The 11,532-nt window shown below is 34.4% G+C and overlaps 1 protein-coding gene across 4 annotated transcripts in view; it reads left to right on the forward strand.

Moving 5' to 3' along the window:
- LOC102677890 (tyrosine-protein phosphatase non-receptor type 13-like) overlaps positions 1-11,532 on the forward strand; it is a 158,438-nt gene that overhangs the window by 95,421 nt on the left and 51,485 nt on the right. Inside the window, exon 1 of one of the 4 annotated variants that reach the window (XM_031509963.1) lies at positions 5,188-5,206. The exons of the other annotated variants lie outside the window; for them this stretch is intronic. The gene's annotated coding sequence lies outside the window, so the exon portion shown is untranslated. Of the gene's footprint in view, positions 1-5,187; positions 5,207-11,532 lie in introns of those variants that run through there. 4 annotated transcript variants of the gene reach the window in all.

Below are 11,532 nucleotides of genomic sequence, written 5' to 3' on the forward strand. Positions count from 1 at the left end.
GACACAAAAGATTTTTACCGCGGCCACAGAAACCAGATCCGCGCAAGAGATACGCAACAACTCGTTATTAGATCGTTACACGGTTAAGGTAAGCCGGTGTTTAAGCGCATGCCGATTATCCGACCGGGGATCGCGTCGATCCTTCCAAGTCTTGGCCAGATGAAATTAAGATAGACGGGTGGGTAGGTAGGTAGGTAGTCGGCCGAGCTTGATGCAATTTCAAGCCAGGGGGAGGGAAAGGGGTGGTGTCGTTTAAATAAATTAAGCCTCCGAGGTTGGCTCCGTTCCGGCTCGATTCCCGCGATCCGCGATAAATCGGCGTATCTCGTGGATCGAGGGCTACCGATAATTACTTAGCCCGCTAAGTTTTAATGCAATAGTTGCTTACTTCGATGGGACACGGGTGCTAAGTGGCCGCTGTTAATTCGTAATTTAGTAACGGGTAACGGCCAAATAGGAATAGTTATGGTAACTAAGATGTCATAATTGGATACAGGAATTAAATTGTTGGTGTACGGTAATTAAGTAATTATTATTGATTCCAGTTTTGATATAAATCTGTTAGGGTACAGTTTCTGTGATGGATCATGATGAAAATACGATCGAACGATTGAAAACAAGTAAACGATATATTATGTTTCTCGTCTAAAATTTTTTGATCTTAGGTTTCCATGATGGATAGTTGAAAATTGAAAATGCACAAGTAGACTTAATAAACGATATTTATCATATATTTTATCGTCTAAAATTTTGTTTAAATCTTCACTAATGTTTATTCTTGGTTCGTCCATTGAACATTCTTTTCATTTCTGCAGGAATGATCTTGAACGTATCATTCGTATAATTGGATTATTATTATTGGTTCCAGTTTTGATATAAATCTGTTAGGTTTCCATAATGGGTCGTTGAAAATTGAGCACAATTTAATAAACAATATTTATCATATATTTTCTCGTCTAAAATTTTTCTTAAATCTTCATTAATATTTGTTCTTGGTTCGTCCATTGAACAATCTTTTCATTTCTTATCATTCGTATAGATTATTATTATTAGTTCCAATTTCTCGTCTAAAAATTTGTCACTAACATCTATTAAACAATCTTTTCATTTCTGCACAGATAATCGTACCATTGATCGAAAGCTAAACCCGGCAAAAAATTCAAAAAAATTATTTCAAACTTCGAAAATTTCGTCACCTCTGAAAAACTCTCTCCCACCCGTCGACCAACTCGGTTTCTCGATGCACTTCCACTTATCAGAGCACGATATATAGAAATGGAAAGGAACAAAGGAATTCGTCTTTGAATGGTGGACTCGTGGCGAGCGATCAAGCTCGACGAAAGGACAGGGCGTTTAATGCACGTTCGAAGGTGTAACACGTGCATTCTGCTCTGTTCAACCGCTCTGTGCCAATGGGCACGCCGCGATACGTTTGAATTACAGCCGGGCTCGCGCCGCTCTTTCGTGACGTTTATCGTTCGCATTCCATTGGAATGAGCGGCAGATAACGCTGAGAGGCATTCCGCGGGAAAAGTCCGTGCGGAGAATTGTCCTGCTCGTAAAGATAAATCATCATGGCGCCGTGTCTAGGATATGCTAAGCGAAATCATACGAGAGCTCCACGAAAATCGAATGTCGAATCGATATTCGAGAATTAAATATTCTTACATTTGGATTTATTCTCGTCTCGTCAATGACTTTATTCAGATAAAAGGTAAAAAAGCAGAATTGAATTATTGTTCGTTTTTTATTTTTATTTTTCAAGATTGTTTATATGTAATTAATTTTAGAAAAAATCTGTTTAAATTTTGCGTAAAATGTAAATATATTTAAGAGACACGTTTATGAAGCTTGAACGATATTCCGGAAAGGTATCACAAAGTATCGACAACCTGTCAAATTTACGTGTATAGAGTAATATTTCAAGGCAACGTTTACGTGAAAAAATATTTTACAAAATAAATATTTGATGATGAAAAGTTATTATCGTGTGTAAATGGAAACTTTTATAACTTTTCATGTAAGTCTAATAACATTTCTTTTTCATATGAATAAGGAACGGAATTATATTTGCGGAAAATAGAGTTTACAAGTTTTACTTTTTACAATGGAATGGAATCGAATTGTTTTTCTCCTCCTGTCCTTTTATATTTATTCTTCTTATTCCGTACATTCAAGTGAAATTTTAATACAAGCTTTTTACACTCAAGGTATTAACATAAAATCCATCCACAATTATTGTTGGATTTAGGTAACGTCATCTTTCCAACGTATCGTACATTTTCTTAAATTCTTACTTATTATCTTCTTATCCACGAATAAAATAAAATAAAATAAAGTTGAAATTTAAAAATGCTAGAGACGAAATGATCGAGCGAAAATTTGAGAAATTAATGAAACTTATAAATCGTGGAGCGAAAAATGATCACGTTTGAAAATTGCAAGCTGAGACTAATTCTGCTTCGAATATCGCAGAACTAACGGTCTAACCTTAACTGAAGTGTATTAGCTCGCATCGTGTCATTAGTGACTCGATAATGCATTATTAGCTGAACCGAGTGCATAATGAGTCTTGCACGTACAACAATATACCGTGGTTAAATGCTTTGGATATTAGTGTCGCGCTAGTGAAGAATTTTAAACGTTCTAAATCTAATCTTTCGACGTATCGTTTCTTCCATCCAATTTTTACTCGATTTTTAAATCTTCGAAAATTTAAAAATCCTGGAAATTTTATAAATTTACAAATTTCGAAATCTTGAACATTGAATTATTGTTCGAAAAATTGTACAGCTGATTGTATAAATTTGAAAATAAAAAAAAAGAGAAAGGGAATTAAAATTTGAAAAATTCTACCAAGGAATTCTATTACTGCTACTAAGAGTGAAACTAAAAAAAAAAAAAAGAAAACAGACGAGGAATCTCCATCGAATAAATATATTTTTAAATATTGCAAACTTTCTACGAGTTTCTGAAAATAAAAGAAGATAATAAAGAAAAGAAGAAGTAAGCATTCGAGGACGCTCTTATCGTCGAATGGATGCTTCGAATTTCGCAGAGGTCTGGTACAAATTTCCAAGAGTTGTAATTCTAAAGCTTAGTTTGATAATGTGATTCTTATTGCGGCGTTCTCGCGTATTAAACTTAAGAATATCCTCGAAGCTACGTGGATGTTCATACATTAACCGTATCAGACTAATTTACAACGTTGTGAAACACCGATCGCCAGCCAACCAGCCAGCCAGCTGCATAACGAGTACTATGCGCGTAACATCGCGCCGCTGTAAAGCGTATTAGATACGATTTTCATGCATTCTGAGAGCATTTAGATTTCTTACGACGCAATCGAAGCTCGAGAGCGAAACATGGATAACACGGATTCGACTTGAATTTTATCTTTCATATTAAACGTTTCATACGTATTTTTAAACTATTATTTTTATGAATTTATAAAATATTTTTACTCGTCGCTTTCGCTCCAATATCAATATTTGAATTTTTGTTTCGAGTATCAGTTTACGGTGAAGAATATTTTTTTCCACGTTGGGGAGAAGTGAATGTACGTGAATATAAATTAATTATTTTCAGTATTAAATTATTGGAAAGCTTCGTTCCGTATTTTTAAAAAATATTTATTATATCATATCATTTTACGTATTAACCATTCACGGATGCATCGTAATGGCATCCAAGTTGCAATGAAATGAAATCCTAATATATATATATAATGTTCAATAATTAAATTCATAAAACAATATATATTTTTTTATCCCTATATTTTTACTCAATTTATAATTTATAATATTCACGTAAAAAATATCAGAATCGTAATCGAAAAATCGTTCGTTCATGAAGGATTAATTAATTATCTCCAAGCATGATATATTTAAAATATATTTTTCACGTAAATGAAAATACGATCTATCGAAGTTTCACTTAAATTCACGATTGATCGTGAAAATCATGAATTCCTCTTCTCAAGAATAAATCGATATGCAGTTTATTCGTGGCTTCTTTTTTTACCGCGATTTGGCGCCAAACGGAATTCATTTCACGGATGAAACGGCGAAGGAAAGTGAGAACGCGTAACTTATTGTTGTCCCTTTATGGAAAGGCGGCCGTGATAAGAATAACGCCCCGAGGAAAGCGACAGTTTAACGCTCGTTTTGTGACAACAGCTTACCACCGTGGTTCCGGTCTACTCGCGTCTCTTCTTTTAACAAGAAGAAAAATAAAATTTCTCCCCGTTGTGCGGCTTGGCGCCGCGTGTTTCATTGCCATCCGTTTTAAGGAAATTCCGCGGAGGGGAGGGGAATTTTATCCGACAAACTTCACTTGACTTATCTCACTTTTGAGTTTTCGTGTAGTCACGCGGAAAATTCCGGAAGTGTGGCATCCAAGTGCACGTGACACACGATTGTAAAAGTTAAAAATTGTTGTTGCACAAAAACAGTTTTATTTTTTTTCTTTTTTCTTTTTACATGCTTGTAATGTTTTACAATATTGATACATTTTATAGAGTATATTTTACCATTTTTTGTTTGGAATGTTTTTAAAAATGAACGAATGAACGAAATTGCAATTCAATTTTGAAAATGAACTTGAATTTTATATATACTAATATTTATTAGTTGTTTAATCAATTTTAAATAAAGGATATCGTGAGAGTGAAATATTCTTTCATTTTTTTTTTTAGGATTAAAAGGTATTCGTCCAATTAAACAGTTAATTTACCATAAAAATAAAAGTATAAAATGTTCACGTAATGAACATTTGTTATTTACAATTCAATTGATAAAATTAAATTTCGATGAACTATTATTATCGATCGCTCCATTGAATACTTCAAATTACAATGTGATACTGGAACAAATCCGATAACAGCAATAAGGGAGAAACAAGGAGACACTAGGAGAATGTTTTCACGTATTGCGTGATTAATTTTAACAGATCATGAGGCCGATACTATCAGTAGCGAGATCTGGCTCGTGTATAAATACAACGATATCTTCGTCAAAATGACGCTTTCCCCTTATCAATTGTTTTCATAACACATATTTTTACCGTTATCGGTATTATCGGGCTCATTCAGTCTCTCATAACAGTTCGATGAGCCGTTTCGACGCGAGTGAAGGCTAATTTTAGTATTTCGTTCGTATCGCGTTCACACGTTCACCTCGCTCGCGCGAAAAATATTTTTCAACAGGTGAAACAAAATTTCAGTTAACGTATAAAGTATTTTCCACGTGTTGAGAAAAGAATTTTCATTCCACGAATTGAGATTCGCATTGTGTGAGTAATGTTTTTGAGAATTTTTGACAATTCTTTTCTTTTTTTATTTCGAATCGGCCATTATTAGATCGAGAACGAGAGGAAGACCTTTGAAATTTTGAAAATTTGAGACTTCTCCTTCTCGAAAAGACTTTCTCCGACGAGTTTTTATTTTTCGCCGCATCGAGAGTGAAACTTTGGAATTTTAAAAATTCCAGGCCTTTTTCTCTCGAAAATTTCTCTGGAGAGTTATTTCTATCGGACATTGCGTCGAGAGTGAAATTTTGGAATTTTAAAAATTTCAAAGTCGAAAGCTCCCGTGAAAAGTTAAACCCTTCGCTGGATTGGATACCGAAAATTGAAAAAAGAAAAAGAAAAAAAGTCAGACGATCGGATTCAACTTGAGAAAAATACACTCTCTCTCTCTCTCTCTCTCTCTCTCTGTCGCTTTTTAAAAATCGAAATGTAATTGCAGATTAAGAACGAGCAATGGCAAATAATGATGCAGTTAGTTGGCCTTTCAATGTACAATTTTATGCGGTGAACTGTAATCGCGTTTTATTACATTCATTTCCTTCAGAGTCGTCCAGGTAAGATAATTTTTCACGGAATCGAAAGTAGAAGAAGAGAATATTACAAGCGTTGGCAAGCTCTTAATGACCCCGCGTAATTCTTGAAGATCTTTTAGCTCCGTTTTATTGCAATTTTATGACGTATTTCTGCGACATGTAATGAAATCGTTACTTTTGAATCAGAGTGGCATTAGGAAGTTGTTTCTGGTGATAAATGATAGGTGAGCCTCGTTTACAGAAAAGACTCGTTTTCTTCTAGACTCGTCCATTATATTACATGTGATGTGATTACCTCGATGATTGTTTGTTCTCGTAATTTCGTTATTTACTTTTTCATTCGATTATCGTAGAAGAGTTTTACAGTTGGAGATATGAAACGATAGATAATGAATATCTTCTGTTCGATTTGTAGAAGATCTTCTAAAATATTATTATTTATCGAACGAGAGGATTTTTTTTTTGGATTTTTTTAAGTATTGAAAAGGAAAAAAAAATTAAAGAAAATTTTTTTTATTATTATCCTCACGAAAATTATAAGAGTTTCAAAGTAATATGAATTGAATTATCTGGATAACAAGTTTCTTTCTGTTTTCTCGTGATAATATTCGTATTATATCTTTTTACAACGATAATATAATTTATCTTCGCTTGGAAAGAAGGGCGACCAATTTCTATTTATAACTTCGTATAACAAAGAAAAAAACGTAATTAAGGTATGTAAAACGTAATCTTATCGCGATAATTTACGAGTTCTTTCTTTTTTTTTTTCAAGAAATGAATAATACAAAAAGTCTTACGAAAAAACGAATACATCGATCGATCCATACAAACAAATTAAAATTCTACATTCCTCTCTACATCCCTCCTGAACTTTTTCAGAAAATACCTTCCTCAATTACATCCTCATCCGCATTCATCGTGCTCCAAACTTCTCCCTCCAAACGCGCCTCGAAACTTCCCGAATTAAATCCCAGGAAAAACATCTGAAATCCTTCTTCCCAACCTTTGACACTTGGTAAGGAAAGCAGATAATGATTAAGTTGGAAATCGGGCGCAATGGAAAACGATTCGAAAACCGATGCACGAATATTGTTATTGTTTCCACAATATTATTATTGCCGCCATTTTGCATTAACACGCGTAAACACGTGAGAGGGCGCTTGGATTCGTACGATTATTATTATCGAAGCTTGGATTTGACCTTTCCACGTAATAAATCCATGGCGGTTTAATTGCCATGTAAATGGATTTTCCTGGAACGATTTCAGCACGGGTGGATACGCCGTGGTCCGGTTGATTGGGGACCACGTGCTCCGCATAATGGCGGAATTGGTTTACGATCCACGCCGACCCATCTCCATTTATACGCGCCATGGATTTTCCTCCTCGATCGCTATATCGACGATATTATTTCCTTTTTTTTTCTTCTTCTTTTTCCCTGATGGAAGGATTTTTAATTTCCTTGTTCTCTTTTTTCTTTCTCTTTTTTTTTTTTTTTGTTTTATTGATGGTTTCTCGATGGTTTCTCGTTGGTTCGAAATTGGTTCTTCCTCGAAAACGAAGGTGGAAGGGAGAGAAACTTTATTGGGATTGATGAAGGTTCTTGGATTTTGTAATTCCCTTTTCGAAGAAATTTTTTTTTTCGTTTTTGAGAAAGTTTGAGGATCTTCGATTGGAAAGAAATTGAGATTGGTGGAATTGCTCGATGCAATTCTGTCGGATTATTGCTAGAAAAGTTCTTTTCGTGATTATAGAAAAATGTACAATTTGATTTTTGTTTTTTTTTTTATAAAGTGTTTTGTTTATAGGATATTCAGATCTGTGTCTCCATGATCGCGTTTACGTGATTCTTTTACAAAATTTATTATAGAATTAATAATAATGGAAATTTGACGAGTTTAGGTCAGATCGTAGTACAATTAAATTCGCAATTGAATCGTTTTGTCGTCGCAGCATCTTTTCACGGATTTATTCCTTCGTTTCATCTCGTTTCATTTTTTCCCCCTTGCTTAATATTCAGGATCAGTTTTTAAGGAGGAGCTTGTTTGATCAAAAAATTTTACGGGCGAACAATCAACGTCCCTTTTATTCTGTTGACTCGACACTGGCCAAAGTTGAGGAAAGTTTCTCGTTCGGGGTAATAAATTTCAGATCAACCATCCATCCTTTCGCGGACTTCTTTTAGAACGGCAATAATCTTCGGCGTCGACCCAGATTCCTCGTCCCCAACGAATCGAATATTTTCCAAACGCTAATTCGCACGTTCCCTCATCTTTATTTGTTTTTAAACGATATTTTATTTAAAAAAAAATATGTATTAAAATTAAGTAAACACAAAAATTAATAATTTAATTTTTCAATAGAGATTTCCATTAAATTTAAATTTAAATTTAAATTTCAGATACTTTGCCAATTATAAGCGTGTTAATTAACTTTTAAATATTTAAAAAATCAATTTCATCGCGTCATAATATTCCATTATACATATATATAATAATTAACGCCGAACTATTAATAAAATCATCGCAGTTCATTTCCTCTCCAAAGAGATATTTTAACGAACGAATATAATCGACAATACCAATTAAATAACAATTGTAACAATATATCTCAATTACTATTTATCGACAATTAAAATAAAAATTTCCCCATTCTCCTGCTAGTTGATAAAAATTAGAAGGGGAAAAAAATTATTTCAATTCATCATCCGCGCATCCTACTATCTTAAAACTTGAATCCAGTACCGCGAAATATCGAGTTAAAAATTTCCCTGAACGCAATAATTTATAAAAGGAAGACGCGACGAATTTTTCGCGAGAAAAATCGTACAACTCGGCAGGTTAATCCAGTTCAATGCCACCACCACCACCACCACGTTAAGATAGAAATTTATCCTTGGCCAAGGAAAACCGTTATCATCGACGTTTTCCGCTGTTTTGCGCCGCCGTTACTATAAATTGCCGGATAACAATACACGAAATACGGTGTCTGTCGGTATCTGGAGGATCGTTCTTTACGATACCACCCCTCCCCCTCTCGCCACGCCAGCCCCCTTTCATAGGTGGCGGTTATCTCGAATCGCGGTAAGTACGCGGATGAATTTAGATGTCGTAAAGTTAAACCCGACAGAGTGGATCCAGAGGGTTTATCGATTGAACCTGACCCGAATACCCTCGTCTTATCCCACGTCCTGCCTAACCTTCCAAATCTGGCTAATCGAGAACAAACAGATACCAGACAGTTTGTCGCGTCGTCATTGCCTGCGAGTCTGGATGATACGTTCGATGATCTCGATAGGGTATAATGACTCGTAATTCGATTTTTCTTTTTTTTTTGTACGATCGATGAAGAAGACTGATTTCGTGATTTCGATTATTCAATGTGTATCACGAGTTGTGGATTTTTAAAGATATACGGCGATTGTAAAATTAAAGCATTCGTTTTGATAAATTTTCGAAATTTTCTTTCCCGAAAGTAAAAAGTATCCTTCCTCGAAAACCTATTTTCCTATTTCTCACACGGTCAAGAAAATTTGTGAGAGATTTCGCTTTCCCTTTCAATCGTACTATGAATAATCGATTTGGACCGATGAAAACGTTTAAAGAACCATTTGCAATATTTTCACTTGAACTGAGACCAGAAAGAAAAATCTCCCAACCGTGAAGGTTGCCTTTTATCGATCAAGAAAAAAAAAGAGAGAGAGAGACGTTACTTCGTGATCTATTTATCCGTTTAAACGAACCGAGTATAATTTACTGCTGTTAGTAACGGGTACGAGAAACTACTTGCAATTCATATTTGCACACATTGTAAATAATGAATTCGCGAAAGCAACGATCACGAGAATGACGGTATTGCGCTAGAATCATGTTGCATAAATAAATATATATATGCAAGATAAAATCGCGATGATTATTTGTAACGATTCGTTTTCGTTTCGTGTATACACGCTGTACAGTTAACTGGGCACAGTTTTCTGGGAGGGAGGGAGGGAGAATGTAACATTTATTTCTTTCGAATCTGATTAATCAATCGCCATTGATGATTTATAATCGTGGATAATGCGAGTGGACGATTCAGAAAGTGAAAAAAACGGAGGAATAAACTAAATACCAGCGTATTTTTTTCGATTCTACGATTTTTGAATTTAATTTTTTGTATAAAGCGAAATGTTTATGACGACATCAATGATCGATTTTTAAATTAAGTCAATTAATAAATCGATAATAAATTTTAATTAATTAAACATTAATAATTAATAAGTTTAATAATAGAATCGAGAATTAGTGATTAATTAGATTAAAAAAAGCTTTGTTAAATTAATTATTCTCGGCTTACTCTCTGATCTTTACTTTTCACACTAAAAAATATATTCGTATAATCGGATCGATATTAATCAGACCTCTCTTAACATCGAGAATTATCGTTCGTTAATATTCGAGAGCTAATAATGGCGGCCCTATTACTGCCTATATGATACGAGAATAAATCAACATATTGAAACTGATACGATTCGAAGCATTAGAAATTGTTGCGGAATATTAATTGAACCTGATTCTCGACGAGCAAATACAAATTGTCTCCTATACATCCACGACAAGAAAAAAAAAATGGACAAATAAATAATCCAATTCTTCCCCGAATGAATAATACGATCGTCGCCATATTTTTTCTCACCGCGTATCGTCACGATCGCTTTTCGTCGAAAACGCTTTCCAAGTTGGTACCTGTTCCGTGTAAGCCTGGTAGTTATAAACTCATGCGTTATAAATGAGTCATGCACTGGTAAGGTGCAATTACCGATGCAACGGTGGTTTCCAACACCACCGTTTCGACCATTGTTCCTCTTTTCTTTGCGCGTTTTACCCGCCAACCTTGTCGAAATGATCCTCCTGTCAACGCTCTTGTTACGATATTTTTCCCTCTCGAGGAAAAAAATACTCAAGAGTGATTAAGATAAAAAAAAAAACCAAGTCTTATAGAACCTAATTAATTTTCCATAATTTCAATGAACATGGAAATAATTCAATGGAGAATAAGCATATTTAATAAAAAGGGTTCTAAACAATCGAATGGCGGATTAATTAGTCGCGTTCGATTATCTTTGCACCGCGTTTAATTAAAACCTAGTTTTAATTTTTTTGATGAACGATATTTTAGGAATAGGAATTAGAATTTTTTTTCTACATTGGAGATTTTCTGGAAACATTATTATTATCATTGTTATTATTATTGCTTCACGAAGAAAGGATAAAAAGTATATTGAAATATTGAAAATATATAATTTTATTGAAAATATATAATTTTTTTTTAAATATCGTAAATCTCTCTCTCTCTCTCTCTTTTATGCATGGTATAATTCTGCTAGCGGGCCAATTTCGCCGCTTCCGCGTGTAAATGGATATTCCTTTATGGATCGTGTTGGCAAGCTTTTTGCATCGGAGCATAAATTCTTGAGAGCGTTACGCATACGACGATGAAGTATAAGTATTACAGTATAGATCGTGATTATGGTAATCGACGTGTGACGAAACGTTCTCAGAGAGAAGAGAGAGAGAGAGAGAGAGAGAGAAAGATGGAAATTGATACTGGAAACTGCAGTACGTGGATTGATTTACGACTTATCGTCGAGGAAATTGTGCTTTTGCCACGTGTACCTCTCTCTCTCTCTCTCTCTCTCTCTCTCTCT

The sequence above is a fragment of the Apis dorsata genome, unplaced genomic scaffold (assembly GCF_000469605.1).
Source record: "Apis dorsata unplaced genomic scaffold, Apis dorsata 1.3 scaffold_194, whole genome shotgun sequence".
NCBI classification, from domain to species: domain Eukaryota; kingdom Metazoa; phylum Arthropoda; class Insecta; order Hymenoptera; family Apidae; genus Apis; species Apis dorsata.